The 19,277-nt window shown below is 33.2% G+C and overlaps 1 long non-coding RNA gene across 1 annotated transcript in view; it reads right to left on the bottom strand.

Annotated features, from left to right (window-relative positions):
• LOC141520336 (uncharacterized) overlaps window positions 1-19,277 on the bottom strand; it is a 230,386-nt gene that overhangs the window by 101,442 nt on the left and 109,667 nt on the right. The gene's annotated exons all lie outside the window — the stretch shown is intronic.

Genomic DNA, 19,277 nt, shown 5'->3' with positions numbered 1-19,277 from the left:
CTTTTGTATCTGTTTATCTGAGCAAAGGAATTAATCCCAGACGTTGCTGTTTATATGACATGGTTGATATCTGATTCTGTCACTCAAGAGAAAATAGACAACTTTCTCTTGGAATCTCAGTATTTCTCAATTTTACCGTGATGGTTATTTATCAGGTAACATTCTGGGGCTTAATTTTCTATGTGGAAAATAGGTTATATTACTGATGTACGTTTAAAGTTAGTATATTATAAATTTATTACTAAATTGTTCATCTAAAAATCGTGGACAGAATTGTTGAGAAAAATTAAATATCTAGGGAGTGATTTCTCTATCAGAATTATAAATCTTTCAAAAGTTTTCACAAGCTCCTTGAATTTTTGGCTTGTTTTGTGTTTGTTTTTGTATCCTAAAACACTAACACAGTGATTCAAACAGTGAGAATAGTAAATACTTATTAAACTGAATTTTAACACCTATAATTCTGATTGTATGTATAAGTGTTTGTGTGTGTGTTTGTGTGTGTGTGTGTGTGTGTTGCTTTGAGGGATACAAAGTTGTCTGGTAAAAAGTTATTTTTGCTCCTACTCCAAGCAGACCTTAATCTTTCTCAGAGTTTTGATCTCTCTTCCCTTTTTGGTTTAAAGTATGACTTTTTATCCCTCTAGTCACAGCTCTCTTCTCCCTACTTCATTTCTCTCTGGAGATTTAATCATCCATACTTTATTGCAATAATTAATTCAATTTGGAGTGATAGAAGAAATAATATTGAATATCAATTCCACATAATATCTCTCTTTAATTTATGGATTTTTTATCAGGAGAAAAATTATAAGCCATATAAGCCTAGAGCCCCCAGTTAGCAAAATTCCTTACTTTCAGACAGATTTGACTTTCTTCTCGAGCTTATAATTTTGTGTCTCTTTGTGTATTTTCTGTATCAAGTCTTTTATTTGAGGCAAAAAAAAAAAAACAGGAAATGGGGTGGCTAGGTGGCGTAGTGGAAAAAGCACTGGTCTTGGAGTCAGGAATACCTGGGTTCAAATCCAGTCTCAGGCACTTAACAATCACCTAGCTGTGTGGCCTTGGGCAAGCCACTTAACCCCATTTGCCTTTCAAAAAAACCTAAAAAAAAAAAAAAACAGGAAATAGAAAACTTTTAGGTTAAAAGGATAGTATATTACAATGTCTTATTGGACAAGGTCAGTAAAGGAATTTTTGAGAACTTCAAAAAAATTTTTTTTTCTAGCCTGAAATGATGAGGGGTGCGGTTTCCACCATTTCTTTGTATAATCTACCTTAATCAGTAAATCTGGACATTTTAAAAATAACTTTTCAGGGGTGGCTAGGTGGTGCAGTAGATAAAGCAGCGGCCCTGGAGTCAGGAGTACCTGGGTTCAAATCTGTTCTCAGGCACTTAATAATTACCTAGCTCTGTGGCCTTGGGCAAGCCACTTAACCCCATTTGCCTTACAAAAACCTAAAATAAAATAACTTTTCAGTAATTTTTAGTAACAATTATTTTCCATAATTTCCTTCAGAAACCCTTCCATTTCCATAAATCTTTCCTAAGCTATTAAGCCTAGTTCAAGTGAATATTGCTCATGGAGAAGTTTTTGATTTCACTCTTGGATATTAGTTATTTCATCAATGTCATCTGGAAACAGACTATTTTTAGTTACATTTAATAAATTTAATGAAGAGTATTTATTATCAACCTTTATCATTACCTGGTGAAGTAAGAACTTCTTTTTTAAAATATCAATGTATAATTTCAGCACATTTATCAGATATCCTGAGAATGTCTATCGATCTTCTTCCTCATTTTTGCCAAGGTAGTGCTAGTCTTTTTTATATTTTACCTTCTATATCCAGCATCTGTTTTCTATTCTGATAATTTCATTAATATTTTGTGGGATGATACTTTATATATCAATTATGATACATTTGAATCTTTTTAAAGTGTGTATGAATCAAAGTATTACATCATTATTAATTTATCTAAACAGGTCATTTCCAGTAAGCTTTGATTTCAGGATACCAATAAGTTTCTTAGCCTGCTCATAACTTTCTCCTTGATACCTATGGGCTTGATGCGTCTGAAAGAGTTTAATCTATTTGCAGTTATCACTTTCATACCTTAAATATAAAATTTGTAGTTTAATCCAAACTCTTTGATCTCTTTTTTTTCCTTTGTGCATGTGAAGAATCCTATATAGCATTCCTTCCATGCAGTCAAAACTACAGTAACAAACTAAGGGTATGAAAAATATATATCATGTTGACTGCTATTCTCAATTTTATTATTGCTCACTTTCCCCCTACAATACATAGAGAGTAACTTGTTTGAGCTTTGAGAGGGTTATGATAATCATTATCACCATCATCATCATCATTATCATCATTTTCATTAGTATTCTCTACAATTAACACTATTTAGAGTCTTACTAAAGGTTGAAGGTCTTATATCTCAAAAGATGCAAATTATTTGTTAAAATATAGTTTTGAAGAAAGGTGATGTGAAACATATATGTAGGTAGTATTTAGTAGTTTAGAAAATCTATGAAGTGAAATGTGTAAGTATTAGTGACATTTTATAGATGAGTAAACTTAAACTCATTGGAAAGGTGCTGGAAGGAGCTATATGTAAATGCTCCAAGTTTCTAGAGATAGATAGTAAGTGGAAAAACTCACACCTAAATGTCTAACTCAAAGTTCAGTGTATTTTCTTTTTTTTCAGTGAATTTTCTACTATACCAATTTGTCTTTCAAAAATAATTAACAGATTAAAGAATAAGACCAATAAATAAAGGTTAAAAGTACTATGATTATTAAACTTGTTAAAGAAAAATCTAAGGAACAAGTTAATATAGGCCTTAATTATACTGAGTTATTATAATCTTAGTTTTTCAAAATAGAGCCAGCTGTTCTTAATCTCTAGAGAATAGTATGAGGGTGGAAAATTAAATTGAAATATAAGAGGCTGAAATTAGGCCAAAAAATTCTTGACAGGATTATTTGTCCTTGATGAATAAAAAATATAAAATCAATGGAAGAAATAAATCAAACAAATATTGCAGAATTTCATGATCTCAGTTGTTATTAGGTCTCTGAACTGAGTACTAGGTTCACCCATAGCAACACTATACAAGGGAACCAACCAACATTCAGTGTTAAAGAGATAAAGAAATTTTGATGAATAAAATTGCTTTTAACCTTATGGATTTTCCAATGGTGTTTTCTGCAACCAATTGCCACATATGCATTCTCTGCCTTGATCTGTCTATACTGCCTTTTACCATGGTGCCTTTTTTTAGGATAAGTGGACCATTCCACTTGTCAAACTTTTCCTTTCTTGGACTTTGTGCCTTATGTCTTAAGAGGAATAAAGGTCAAAGCATGACTTTATTTGATGCAGTGTAATTTAATCACCTCCTTAAAAGCTTCTGTTGGTTCTGTTAACCGTTAATTTTATCCATTAGCTATCCATGCAAGGTCTTTCCATTAGCAATCAGAATGCTAGCTCAGCGTTCAACTTAAGGACTGTCTATCTGCTAAACATATATGTGAGCTAACAAATGATCAGGACACAAATGGAGATAATATGCCTTTATCCAGTATATTCTCTTATATGACTTTACATATAATGACTGTTTGATAAAACTTGTATTTGTATCTCTGTGAATTTGATGCTTATAGGATTTTAAATTCTAAATAATAAATGTTGATTCTTTGATCCCTTGTAGATCAACATAATAACAATAACAGAATTTATTTAAATAGACCTTTAAGTCTAACAAAATGTTTTCCTTAAAAAAAATATTGCTAGACAAGTGATATAAGCAGGAAGAGGTCCATTTTACAAATAAGGAAAATGAGTCTCAGAGAGATTAAGTGATTTTCCCAGGGTATCACAACTAGAAAATATTCAACCTAAGTAAGGTTCATGAATCCAGGTATTCTGACTCAAAGTGCAGTGACCTTTCTACTTTCAAAACTGTCTCTAAAGAAGAAATGATTTTTTCAAATTCTTCCTTAGTCAATTTCTTCTTCTTACTCAAATTTTAACTCTACATTTTACTCTCAAGTTCCTCCCTTTTCATAATATTATAAGCCTCATCACTCTCTATTTCATTACTTGAACTCTTCCAAAAGAAGTCTTCTCTTGTAAAATATCTGTTGTTTCCTTTTTATAGAATTCTCACTTTCATTTTGCCACATTCGCATAAAGCAACTCTTTAGCCCAAGCCAATCCATGTTCCTTCAAAGTCAAATCTATAGGTCCAACTCAAAATTTGTCTAAGAAACTTGCGAAACACTGACTCTAACTTAGCAATAAGCCTTTTGAGGAAAAAAGGAAGGTTGTACGTTCACACATTAACATCTCTGAAAAAAAAGATGGCACAATGATACCCTGCTATTATGACTGCTGCTATAACTATCACTTCATACATATTTAGAGATTTAATCTTCAAAAAGAGCTTTCCTTCCAAAAATCACAAAGTTGTGATGTTTGTAGTTTAAGTTTCTTTATTTTTTTCTTTTTTTAAAAGGTTTTTATAAGGCAAATGGGATTAAGTGGCTTGCCCAAGGCCACAAAGCTAGGTAATTATTAAGTGTCTGAAGCTGGATTTGAACTCAGGTACTTCTGACTCCAAGGCCAGTGCTCTATCCACTGCACCACCTAGCTGCCCTGGTTTAAGTTTCTTTAACAAAAAAATTGAAGTTTAACCATTCCACTTGAGATCACATGCTCAGTGAATATAATCAACTGACTGATTAATGATAAAACCTTTTTTTTTCCTTATGTGGAAATATTGTTAGAGGATCTCTTAGGTATATTGCTGTTTTGTTGCCAAGATCCCCTGCCATTCATTCCACAATAATTTATTAAGTGGCTCTGATAAGCAAGCCCTGGATGCCCATGAATGCTGAGAGAAAACCTCTCTCCTAATCTTGTATTTTAGAGCAAGTAGAAAGACAAGAATAAAGAGAATCTTATTTGAAAGTCATACCCTACTCTCTAATGTGGGAAGAGGACATGTGGCAGAGAATGTGTGTTTCCTTCAACAGCAATTAGCATAAGTAATCAGAATATTAGCCCAGCACTTAATTTATGAGCTGTCTATCAGTTTTTAGATATATGTGAGATCACCTTAGAAACTAATAAAAGATCAGGACACTACCAAGAAAAATATACCTCTCTCCCCTGGTCAACTGACTTCATATGACTTTGGAAGCAAAAATTTCCTCTTGAATGCTAAAATTGTGTAAATTTGATACCTCTAGCACTTTGATCATATATAATTAAAATTTTTTATTCTATGACATGTATAAACTACTCTAGCAACAATTATATATATATATATATATTATATATACATTTAATGATTATGTGGTGATTATGGTCAAAAACCTTTGTGCTGGTTATGATCAAATAAAAAGTAACTTAAGAAAACTAGATTTGAATAAGAATCGTACTGGTGTGAGGTGATAGCAAGTGCTTTTTGACGATTAATTTCCTTGATGTCATATAACCACTGACTCAGAGCGTTAAATATACGTCTTTCTGCTTCAATCTTTTGTTGAACTTTGACTTCAACCAAAGTCATTTGAACTTTGTAAGGTAGGAGCTAGGAAATTATTATGTCCATTTTTCAGAGGAAAACACTCAAGAAGCTTAAGTTTATAATTATATAGCAAGTAAATGTCAAAGACAGAACAAAGTGAGGGATACCTGATTCTTTTATTAATTTTTTATTTTTTGCAATTTATGAATTAATAAATATTTCCATAAAATTGTATAATAAGTGACTTTTTCTTAGTTCTGTCCCTGTAACTAATGGGCCATGTTGCTACAAATGAGAGGCTTAGATTACAAAATCTCTAAGATCAGATTATATGGTCTCCAGAACTAATATTTTATGAACCTTAAAAAAAAACAGATTCACATAGAAATCAATTTAATTTTTTTCATTATAAGAATTATTTTTAGTCTTGTTTTGACTAATATGTCAGGTTAGAAGTGGGATCTATAAAGATCTTAACTATTTAGAAGAATAGGTCAAAATGAATAAAAAGAAATTTAAAAGGAGAAAATAGAAAATTCTTGACTTTAGTTTAAAAAATATCAACAGTACAAGAAAGGATGGTGGCAAAATATCTAGGTAGCAATTCCCACATGGGAAAAAATAACCATCTTTTTCAGAATTTTGTAAGCTTAATAGGTGTCAACACTGCCAAGAGTAGTTAATATGTGATTAGATAGTCTCAGTGTACATATTATGCCTATTTTTTATTAACTTCTGGGGTACCATATTTTATGACAGCCATTGACTTAATTGGAATATGTTCAGAAAATAGGACCCAAGAAAGAGGTAGGGACCTGAAATCATGCAATATGAGTTCAGTTGAAGGAAATAGGTATGCTTTACCTGAGAGAAATGAATATATATGGGGGGGGTGCAGGGAAAAGCACCTAAGCCTTGCTTTCACAAATTTAATGAGCTGTAATATGGAAGAAATATTAGAGGGATAAAATTGGTTCCTGAATGTGGTACTAGGATCAATGGATGAAACTTAGAGGAAAAGAAAATTTTGACTTCTTAAAGAGGTTAAAAATTATAGCTATCCCAAAGTTTATGTGCTGGGTAGTGAGTATTCAGGTATTCAAGTGAGGATAGATGACTATTTGTTAGGAATGTATTAAATAAAAGTGATGATACAGGTAGACTTTGAAGTAGATGATCTCTCTGATTTTATGATGGTCAGAAAGGTTTTATAGAAATGAGGTGATGCCCATTTCAACTTTAGGGATCTGAACTGGCAGAAAAGAATATGCCTGACATTTTTATGAGCTAAAACAAGGAAGCAAAAAAGTTCAAGGTGGGAAAGGGGTGGGGCAGTTCAAGGAACAGTTGCATATAAAAGAGAACATATGTCTTAGAACTAATCAATCTAGCAATGTGAATTGCTCCAATTGAGCAACTTAATATTAGGTCTGGCATTTATGGCAATGAGATTTACAATAATGGTCATTTATTGAGGATATTTGAAAACCAAGTAATGGAGATCTGACCCTGATTAGAGCCAAAAGTCCAAATTAAAGGATTACTGTTCATTTGGGTGGTAGGATTATTTTTTTTTAATTTTTCCCCAACACACCAGAATAAGGTAAACATTTAAGGGATCATTTTTACTGGATTATAACAAAAACATTTCTAAAAAGGAAAACAAGAAAGACATAAAGACAGTACTGGGTAGTGAAAACACTCATGTTTTAATGTTAGATTATACTTGAAGAGAGTATCACTTCAAATATCCTAATAACTGACAAAATAGTAGCAAAAACCAAATCAAAATCTAGTCTTTTGTATGAGATTGCCTCAAATAATGAGAATAAAATTTAAATGTTTTCCAAAACATCAGGTTTTACCTATTGCTCAAAAAAGAAAAGACACATTGCCAGCTATTTTTGCTAATGAGACTAATTTGAAAAGAAATCGTCAATTATACGTTTAACTCACTGTATGTTGTGTGGAATAGATTTTAAAATGTCAAGGGAAAATATCTTTCTATCATTCCTTTATCTCCTTAATATGGAAGGGTTTCTTTTGGTTTTGTTTTGTTTTGTTTTGTTTTGCTTTTTGTTTCTAAGTGAGAGGTTGGTCTTATGTACTGATAAATTAGCCCCCGGAGACAGAGTATTTATGCTTTCCTGTCCAAGAATGAAGATCTTTGATGATTTACTATATATTACACATTTTCATCACACAAAACATCACTTAGAGCAGTTATGTGATTACCTAATTAAGTCATTAGACACAAAGGTGGTTATCATGAGATAATTACATCCCGGGATATTAAGGAAAAAAAGAAAAAAAGAATGAAACAGGGACTAGCTTGAATACAGGAGTCATTCCTATTTAAAGGAGACCTTTATCACAGGGATGGTGCAAAAATAGTGACTGGCAGAGAAGCATGTCTCCAGTGAACAGTTCAGGTTGGAGGCCAGACTAAGAAAACCTAGACAGTAGTTTCATATTTTATGCATAGTTTATGCTATTAAAATATATAAGCAGCACAAACTCTGAACATTATTTCATGTTTGCAGTATATAGGAAAATAGTTGCGAAAGGGTTCCCAACCCTAAGACTGATAACTACTTTGTTGAATAAATAAAGCAGGATTTTGTCATATTAGTACCCATTAATGAATTTATTACTGATAACAGTTATTATAATTATTAGTACTTAACTATATTTTATATAAACAAAATAAATAATGAATTATATTGAGTTAAATAAATAAATGCTTGATGAATGAAGAATTATTATTGATAAAAGAAAAGTAGAAAAGTATTTACTGAGGAAAAATTTATGATGCAGTAAAATGGAAAGTGTTTATTTAATTTCATGTTTCAAATTATTTCTTATGATTGTTGGTATTGCCTTGCTTAATAAAAGAAAGGGAAGATTGCTTTTCTCCAAATTGTTCAGTTTAGCTTTGTATGTATGTGTGTCTGCATTGTATTCTAGTGTGATTATATACATAAATATATAAAAATATGATGTATCAGATCTTCTATCTGAAAAAGTATTGTGATATGTATTTCTAGTAACTATATATAGTGTTCAATACAATAGAAAGAAATTAATATAAAATATCAAATAATATAAGATAATGAAATATAGGATGTGATTTGGTGTGAAATTAGTTGATATGATATGATGTAATATAATATGATATGATATATGTTTATCACTATATCATAGCTACGTGTCTTTGCCCAACTATTCATATAGCATTGGAATTTGAAGGAAACATCTAAAAAATATGCAATAGGCTACAGTTTTATAAATCTTTTCTTCTGTCCTTCTGTCCTTCCCCCACATAAAGCTTATTTGCATAGTTAGGCAACATATTTAGGCAATAAGATATTGAAACAAATGTGAATTAACTAACAATCAAATATACTTTGTATTTCCAAGTATTCCTTTGACCTAGATGATCTTCTTCCAATCTTTTCACATACCACCTTTACTTATAGAAATCCTCCCCAGCTCAAACACCTTCTTCACAAAGCTTTACTGTATTCCTCTTTCAGGAAAAGCTTGTGCTCTCTTAAAGACATGTGCATTTTTTGTCATTGAATACTTATAATTTTCAATTTTAGAGTATCATTACTTATAAAAAGTTTCTTCTATTGAAATCCTGAACCAATAATTCATTATGTCATAGAGGTAAACCCCAAGTTCTCAAAGGTTAAGCTCTGACAGGACTGAGTAAGCCAAAAGAGTGATAGACTGTATACTTGTACACAGGGGATCAGTCCAGTTACATCTGGAGAGGTTCATACCAAAAAAAAAAAGTTGACATGAATGGATGACTAGGAACCATAATGGAGTAGGAATGTGTAAGGGAATTGTTACAGAAAGTGCCCAAATTAATGAAATTACAAGTTTTTTTAGATATTTAAATGACATCCCCTTTACTAGACTTTAAATGTCAAGAAAAAGGAGGTTTCTTCATCTTGATATCAATTCTCAGATCTCAGATTTATACAGAAGTAATAATATTATAAATAATAAGTAATATATTTTATTGAATTGAACAGTTACAAACCTGAAGAATAACGAACACTTTGATTATATAAAATGTATTTTAGAGAAAAAACATAAAATGGCAAAAGTGGCTATGAAGCAAGAAAATCTGGGCTCAATCCCTCCTCTCATATTTCCTGTTTTTATGGCCTCTGGCAAGTGGTTAAGCTCAATTTCTTAATCTATAAAAATACTGAGATTTAGAACAACTGGTATCTGAGGTACCTTCCACTTCTGAATCTATTATCCAATGATTTTTCCCAGACTACTTACACCTTACTAACCTCCATTTGTTTTGTTATCCAGTGATGAAACCAGTTTTCTCACTGTTTTTCATTCCATCTCCTCACTCTAGTTACATTTACTGGCTGTTTCTCCTGTCTAGAACTCTCTTCTTCCCATCTCTGTCTTCCCTCCTCTTTGAATCACTTCAAGCATTAGATAAAATTCCTCCTTTTACAAGAAGTCTTTCCCAGTCTCCCTTAATGACAATGCCTTGCTTCCATTGATCATCTCAAACTTACCCATATATATCTTGCTCGTTCATAATGTTTTGCATGTTGTCTCCCATATTAGACTTCCTGTAGGGTAGTGATTGATTTTTGCATTTCTGTAGACTTCATCATCATTTCTCCTCCTCCTCCCCTCCCTCCCTACTTCCCTTCCACCTCCTCCACCTCATTCCTCCTCCTCTTTTTTCTTCTCCTTCTCCTTCTTCTTTAGCATCCTCAGCACACAGCATCTAGTGGATGTTAAATGAATACTTGTTGATTGACTTAATGATGACCAAATATTTAAGGAAATAATTAATTGATTCCTTAGCTTCATCATATGTTTGTTTGAATAGTGATACGGCACATTATTCAGTAGATTTTCAGTCCTGTCTGAACTTTGGGACACCATTTTGAGGTTTTCTTGGAAAAGATACTAGAGTACCTTGCCGTTTCCTTCTCCAGTTCATTTTACAAATCCTGAAACTGAGGTAAACAGGGTTAAGTGATTTGCCCAGGGTCACGCAGTTAACGAGTATCTGAGGACAGATGTGTCTTCCTGGCTTTGGGCCCAGAACTTTATACACTTTGCCACCTAGTTCCCTATATGACATATTAAAATAAAATGAAAATACATTTCTATTCAAATCTCTTGACATATAGAATTTCTTATGACTGAAACTCTGAGATAATGATATCTTGTTGGTAAAATCATTGTCTCTAAATTTCATTGGAGCTTACAGTTCAGTTTCTCTTAACAGATATATTGAAGAAAAAAGCTACATGTTAATTTCTGAGAGACAGTCTAGTAAATCAGAAAGACTTCTTATATACATATAATCTATTTGAAGTAGCATTATTCATATATGATACTCATAATAATAATAATAATAATGTCTGTACTTCATTTTCAGAGAAACCATGACATCAGGGAAGTGATGCCATGACAAGTATGTGAATTGAATTTTTAATGAGCGGGGCTATGGTAGGTCATCAATCTTACTTTCTTCTCTGAGAACCATCTGGGTCCAGTGGTCAGAATGGAAGACAGTGATCTTTGGTTCTACTTCTGGTACTTTCACCATCTAGCTTTCTACCCAAGTTGTAACTATAGTAACTTTATCCTCACTATAACTGGGTAGTAAGCTATAAATTTTTTATAAAATTTTCTAGTTATAAAATTACAATCTTATCTAATTATCTAAATCCTGTAATGAAAACCATTTGAAAATACATTGATCAAGTCTTGCTACTTTGCAGGAGTGACTTTTGTTAAGTTCTCCCAAAATATGCTACAAGATCTGTTACTCATTTGGTTTATATTCCTGAACACTGTGGGTCACTTCTACCTTCCAAGTGATTCATGCATAGACCTTTATAATTACAGAAAGAATAGGGGGTTTGGTCAAAATGACTTCTCCAGTTCAGTCCTGATATATGTAAGATAAATTGAAGTGCATAGAAGCAGCCAAGGTAAATGAGTTAAAATTTTTCTTTTTGTTCTTTCCTTTGACATAAAGGTTAATTTTCAAAAAAGCAAATAGGTAGCTGTAAGTAATAAGCTCAAATGCTTTTAAGCAACTTGACTATAATTTATCCAAGAAATTCTGTGAAAGTTCGCCAAAAATCAAGAAAATCTTTCAAAATATGAAATTATACAGCTTTCTTCACATTAATACTATAATATATGATATGGTTTTCTACAAGTTGAGAGCTGTGGCATCATACATCATAGAATGCTTAAAATTTTAATTGTCCTACTCCTTGGAGAGTAAATATAATACAAAGAAATCAAAGACTTCCAGGGCTTGAAGGGCTTTTTTCAATTATCTTATTCCACTCCCTCACTTTTTTATAAGGAAATTGGGGTTCAGAGAGAAATGAATTGTTCAAAAGTAGGGATGGAACCAGTACAGACTCCAGGTAATCCAATTTTATATGGCATATTTTTTAAATACAGGAAAATATGATGATGCAAAAAACAAGAAAATATTTTTCAGGGAAATTATGGCACCATATTTAAATTCATACCTAAACTCCACCTAGAAATCAACAAACTTCTTCCAAGAAACTTGTGAAAGTTGTCTTCAGGACTTCTTTTGGTGTTTGTCTTAGAGAAAGTAGGTGATAACTTGACATTGAAAGACAAATATCTGTTAAGAGTTTAATTTTGCTTAAACTTGTCCAAAATTGTTAGAAATTTTAGCCATGGGATAGAAAATCAGTCTGAATTAATTGATAGACTTAAGAGGACTACCTATGATATCAATGCTACCTCTTTGAACTGGGAGAAGTGGATAAAGCACTAGCTCTGGAGTCAGGAGAAACTGAATTCAATTGATATTTGCTAGCTGTGTGACCTTGGGCAAGTCACTTCACTCTGATTGCCTTGTATCCAGGACCATCTCCAGTCATCTGTAGTCATATCTGGTTTTGGACCCAGATGACACTGAAGGAGAAAGTGAGGCTGGTGACTTAGCACAGACCCTCTCAACTCACATCCAATTCACTTGCTTGCCATGGTATCTTATCCCCATGTCATGGTCTTCTTTGAAAATGAGTTGCAGAAAAAGTGCCAAACTTCTCTAACAGACAAACAACCCTATAAGATGTGTTTTGTATTGATGAAATCACAGATCTAGTTCTTCAAAAAAAAAAAAAACACAGTGAAAAGAAGCAGCAGGATTACTAGCAGCAAAATGCTAGAAACAAATTATGTGTCCATAGATTAGGAAATAGCTCAATAAAGTATGGCATTTAAATGTAATGGAATATTATTACACTATAAAAAATGAAGAATAAAGAGGAACATAAAAAGACTCATATTAACTCTTCCAGAACAAAGAAAGAAGAATCATGAGAACAACATAAATGATAGCCCTAATAATGTAAAGAAAGTCAATATTAAAAGACAATAGGATTCATATCAGATAAGTTGTTCAAACTACATTAGTCCTTAATGACTGATAGTAAAGCATATTCTTACTTTCTATTAAGAAATATCAAATGGGCTTAATAAAGGAAATTACATGTACTAAAATTCATAATTATATTAACATTCAAAAGTTGTACTTACCTCTTCTTGAGAAAAGGTAATAATAAAGATTTATTTTGTAAATGACTGCATCAAATCAAAACAGCAGTTAAAAAACTGCAGAGAAGGGGTAGCTAGGTGTCACAGTGAATTGAGTACCAGCCCTGGAGTCAGGAGGACCTGACTTCAAATCTGACCTCAGACATTTAATAATTGCCTAACTTTGTGACCTTGGGCTAAGTCACTTAACCCCATTAACTTGCAAAAACCAAAACCCCCAAAAAACAACAAACAAAAAAACTGCAGAGAATTGGATAGTTGTTTTGTAGTTTGTTTGGTTTTGGCATTGATTGTATTAGTGACTGTTTAAGGGAGTGAGGGAGAATCACTGGTCTAGAATGTAATATATTTTCAGTTCTCGGTCTTTTTACATGAATATCTGATATCGAGTAAGTCTTTTAGGAATCATATAATTGTATGTCATAGAGTCAAAAGTAAGGCAGGATCATGAATTCAGAGCCCAGAAAAAATGATCTTAGAAATTATCTAGTCCAAATTCATTTTATCAACATTTCAGATATATTGACTTGTTCAAATAACATTTGAATGAAAATAAAATTCACACTGTGAAAGTAGCCCTGAGATTAATCTATGAGTTATCTTACCAGACAGATACACTGGACACAAAATAAGCCAGTCAGGAACCTTCAGTGAGCCAAAGTCTTTCTTACTCCTTCCCAGATGCCCAGGTGTTTGCTGGCTGACTTTCCTGACCGGCCTCTCCCTGTGACCCACCCCTCCCTCAAACCAAATGGACCCATACCAGCCTTGCAGTCAACTCTGTCCTGATTCTATGTCTGCTTGTTCCATTTTTTTTTTTTTTGGCCCAAACCCGCCCTCAAACTCTCTTTTGTAGTTTTCAAGCATAAATCTCCCCTGCCTTTCCTGGGCTCTAGGTTCCTTTGTACCTTGTTATTGGCGTATGCTTCAGCATTAAAGTGTGATTTTCCTCCTAATAAAACTTTTTTTCTGCTTTCGAATTCAGCTTGGATTCCTCTGCATTTGGAGTGGTGGGCTTCATCTGGTTGATATTTCTGAATAATCTCAGTGTTATTTCCACAAAAACCAAGCACTATTACCTCAATATAATCAACTGGAGCATCTATTTCTAAGGAGATAGGAGATAGGAGAACTAGAACATGAGTAACCTACCTTGGGCATGAAAACAGGAAATTCCCTTGACTGTCGTTGGGACTAATTCTTTAAAACTATAGGATTGAGGCAGAATTTGTCCTGTTATTTGTCCTGCATTTAAGTCTGAAGGCATAAGATTTCTTCACATACACCACTGAGTAAGTAAGGAAGGGAAGTCCTCAAGACTGCTCCACCCCATGCCCACAATGGCCATTTGACCACAAGAAGTGGGCAATGGTCGTGGAATTTCTTTTATTCTTTTCCTTTTAAGGTGCAAGGACTAGAATCTTCAACCTGGCAGCTTAAACCACAATGTCACAGAATTCTAGGAAGGTAGGTCATGTCTTGCAGGCAGACCAACAGTGAGATCCTGAGAAGCACAATCTAAAGCTTGGACTCTTCAGAATCCAGAACTTTCAGTTTTTGCCTTGAATTTAGTGGTACAAATACTATATCAGCTGAACTAAGTTGCAAGCTTAATCAACACTCTCCTATCTAGGAGAGATTTAATATAACAGGGAATGGGGAGAGGGGTTGAATTATGCCTTGATGTACGGGGGGGGGAGTTTAGAAGGTTTTTCTTGTTAAAACTTTGAAGTAAATATCTTTCTCTGTAAAAACTAATATGATGTCAGATGATTTAATGGAACTGAGATACTTGACACTGGACCAAAAAATAATAATAGATGAAACAGATTAAGATGAGATGAACTAAAATTATGATAAAAGAATTCACAAATGCCCTCAATAAATTGGAGAAGGAAGGTGGAGGATGAGGTGTAACAAAGCTGAATTTGAGAGTTGACCTGTATTCCATAATCAGAATTCTGTCAATATTCCCCAATCTAGGTAATAATATCTGGTCTTAAAGAGTAGTCTAACTATGATCATACAACAGTAAAATGATAGAAGCTGAATTTGAACCCCATTCCTTCCTCCTGCAGGATCAGTTATCATACTGTCTCTAGTTAAAACAATGCAGTTTCTCAAATGCACCTGATTCAAAGGAAAAGGGCTCAAGTTAACTGAAATTTGGGATCAAAGAATAATATGATTATCCAAGTACGGCAGGGACAGAACCTCTAATTCAAACTATTACTTATAATCAAAGCATATAGCATGTGGACAATGTCTGCATCTGTTTGATATGTTATATTCTCTTTATACTGATTCTCTTAGCACTTCTGGAAAAGGATCCCTAAACGTGACCATTTTGTAAATGTTCAGTCATAGTCAAAAAGATCAAATGTGAATTCTGTGCAGTTCAATTCCAGATGTACTTTAGATTAAGTGAATCAAAAAACTGAATTTTCTTATAATAAACTGCATCTAACAAGTGAGAATGCTATCCCTAAGGAAGATTAAATAGACTTTTGGGGTTACTAATGAAAAAGAAAGAACTAAAATAATCTTCAAGACAGAATTCACTATATTTTAAATAATTAACAAAAATCAAATGAAAAGAGATATTAAAATAAAAACAAGCATTTCTTGTGCCAAAATAGAGACAATAGATGATAAGGTAGGGTATTGGTAAAAATATTATGGGGAATTTTTTTAATTAAAAGGGATTTCATCTAGTGTCATCCTCTCATTTTCTAGATGAGGAAAATGAGGTTTCAAAAGGTAAAGTGACTTGCTCAAAGCCACACAAATAATGAAACTGGGTTTTGAGTCTAGAGCTTCTGACTCCATATTAAAAACTCTTTCCCTACCACACACACACACACACACACACACACACACACACACACACACACAGACACACAGACACACACAAACAAACTACAAATAACAAAGTTTTCTTTCTATTTCAACAAGAGTAATGCAATGTGAAATCATGAAATTGCAACACAGGACATGTAACAAATACTTTCAGAAAGGCATGAACCATTTTGATCAGAATGATTAGTCTTCTTTCATTCTTTCTACTGTCCTCTTTTTAATTTTATTTTTTCCTTATTGTCTCACAATAAGAAATTTCCCACCATGGGTAACTATTGGCATGGAAACTCTCTTCATTAATATATACTATCACTTCATGTAATGTATAAGTATATATTATTCTGAAATGGCTTCACCAACCTGTCAAAGGGGTCTATAAAACATACAAAAATGGTTAACAAAGGGCAGCAAAACATGTGCATACCCTTTGATCCAGTAATACCACTACTGGGTCTATGCCCTGAAGAGATGATAAAAAAAGGTAAAAACATCACTTGTACAAAAATATTCATAGCAACCCTATTTGTGGTGGCAAAGAATTGGAAATTAAGTAAATGTCCTTCAATTGGGGAATGGCTTGACAAACTGTGATATATGTATGTTGTGGAACAGTGTTGTTCTATTAGAAACTAGGAAGGATGGGATTTCAGGGAAGCCTGGAACGATTTGCATTAAATGATGCTGAGCAAGATGAGCAGAACCAAAACATTGTACATTTTAACAGCAACATGGAGGTGATGATCAACCTTGATGGACTTGCTCATTCCATCAGTGCAACAATCAGGAACATTTTTGAGCTATGTGCGATGGAGAATACCATCTGTATCCAGATAAAGAATTGTGGAGTTTGGACAAAGACCAAAGACTATTACCTTCAATTTAGGGGGGGGGGGGAGCTGTTATCTTATGTAATTTTGCTATCTCCTATACTTTATTTTTCTTCCTTAAGGATATGATTTCTCTCTCATCACATTCAACTTAGATCAATGTATACCATGGAAACAATGTAAAGACTAACAGACTGACTTCTGTGGGGGGTGGGGTGAGAGAAGCAATAGGGGGAAAAATTGTAAAACTCAAAATAAATAAAACCCTTCTAAAAACAATAAAAACTTGGATGATGTGAAAAAATTTAGATGATTGCCTGGGATACTGAAATATAAAAAATCTTCTCCAAGATCACATGGGTAATATGTTGCAGAGACAGGATGTGAACCTAGATATTTCTTACAATAAGAGCAGTCTCATATTAAATAAGCCAGTCCATTTTCAATGTTTTATGATGTTGTGATGTTTGTTGTTGTTAGGTTATTTCAGTTGTGTCCAACTCTTGGTGAACCTATTTTGGGGTTTCTTGGCAGAGATACTGGAGAAGTTTGTTATTTTTTTCCAACTTGTTTTACAGATAAGAAAACTAAGGCAAACAGGATTTATTGATTTTCCCATGGTCACACAGAAAATGTCTGCGTGTAGTGTGTAGTCAGTATATGTCTGAAAGGTAGACTTGAACACAGCAAGATGAACCTTATTGATTCCAGACATAGTACTCTATCCACTTTATCACCCTCCTGTACCATAATATGTACTACCCAATATCAAAGACTGTTCTGGAGTATCAGCCCATATCTTTGCTTTTTTTTCAAGATTTCGATAGTTTCATGTTTTTCGCTTTGCATCCCTAGTATCTAAATATTTTAGGTGCTTGATGAATGTTCACTGATTGATTGATATTAAAGAGCTAATTTTCACTCACCCCTCTCAACTCTATTGCTTCCCATATTCAATGGCAAACAATGGAGCATCTTACAATGTAGAAGTGAGGAGCAAGTCATAATTTCCTATGCATCTAGATACCTACCTCTGTTCCTTCAATTCTGGAAAAGTCTGAAGGGGTACTCCTTGAGGGAATATGATATTTCCCTCTTACCAGAGTTTCTGCAAAGATAGATGACTGGCTCCATAGTTAATTTTTTCCCCCGACAACTCCCTTTACATTCATCTTGATTTTTTTTCATTTTGGCATTTTTAAGACATCCCCAGAATAGCAGTATAGACAGAATCCAAGTGCTATAAATATAAAAAAATTCAAGATTACTAAGTACAATGAGGGATAGCAACTCTCCTTTATAAGAAATTAAGACAAAAGAGCCACTTATAAGAACGATTCTAAGAAATAACTTATTCTTTTTGGTGTTTTATGCAGTCGCAAAGGTACAATTATTTTATTCATTTATTCATTCATTCATTTAATAATTCATTCATTCATTCTTTCAATAAGCATTTGTTAAATATCTCTTATATGCCAGAGCTTGTCACACAAAAGCAAAACCAAAACTGTCCTTGTCCTCAAGACAATACTATAGAGGAGAATCTAGCACCATGTGCTTCTGCATTATCTTTCAATGATTTTTCTGGTCTTCAATTATTTATATTCAGAATTATTCCTGACTCCATTTTATATTTATAATATTGCTGCCCTCAAACGAGGACAATGAAACAACCATTTGATTCACTAATGTTATAGTTCATAAAACACTTCAAATTTGCTATTTGCATCTCAATGAAGCACAAACTGGGACAATTTCACAATTTGCCTTAGAAATTGTAGAGTTTGGTTCAGGCTTGTTTGACTTCTCAGTATTCTGAAAAAAAAATCAAAATGAATTCCAAATCTTTTACCTCTTATGGTCACTCTGATTAAACATAGATTTCCCCCCACCCCTTAAGCTACAGGAAAGTGAGAAGATTCATGATATTCAGGAAAATCATATATTTTAATTTTTGTAATATCGACCCATTGAACATGAAAACAGAAGCCCTATTTTCTCTTGCTCAACTAAAATGGTTCCCCACAGAGGGCTCTGAAACTATATTAACATCTCCTATCTTATGTAAATTAGAAGTTAATGAACATAAAAAACCATTAGTCTTCACTTATGTTCTATAATTGAATCGATGCAATTGATTTTAAAGTTCAGGAGCACTCTGCTCTCCAGTAAAGTATATGGAAGCTTTTAAGGCTTTGATTTAGCTCCATAAACAAATGTATCAGATTGATAAGAATTCCCAGAAGACAAGGAAAGACTTGGTTTGCTGTGCTCAGAATCCTATTTCCATGGCATTACCCTTCTTTCATCTTCTGCTCTGACTTAGAGAGGAGCAGGATGAAGTATGCAAAGCAGAATCTAATGGGTTCACAAACTCAGAGCAACTAAAATCTTTCTCTTTCTGTCTCTCTGTCTCTGTCTCTGT

The sequence above is a fragment of the Macrotis lagotis genome, chromosome 4 (assembly GCF_037893015.1).
Source record: "Macrotis lagotis isolate mMagLag1 chromosome 4, bilby.v1.9.chrom.fasta, whole genome shotgun sequence".
NCBI lineage: Eukaryota > Metazoa > Chordata > Mammalia > Peramelemorphia > Peramelidae > Macrotis > Macrotis lagotis.
This window is presented reverse-complemented; position numbering and strand designations above follow the sequence as displayed.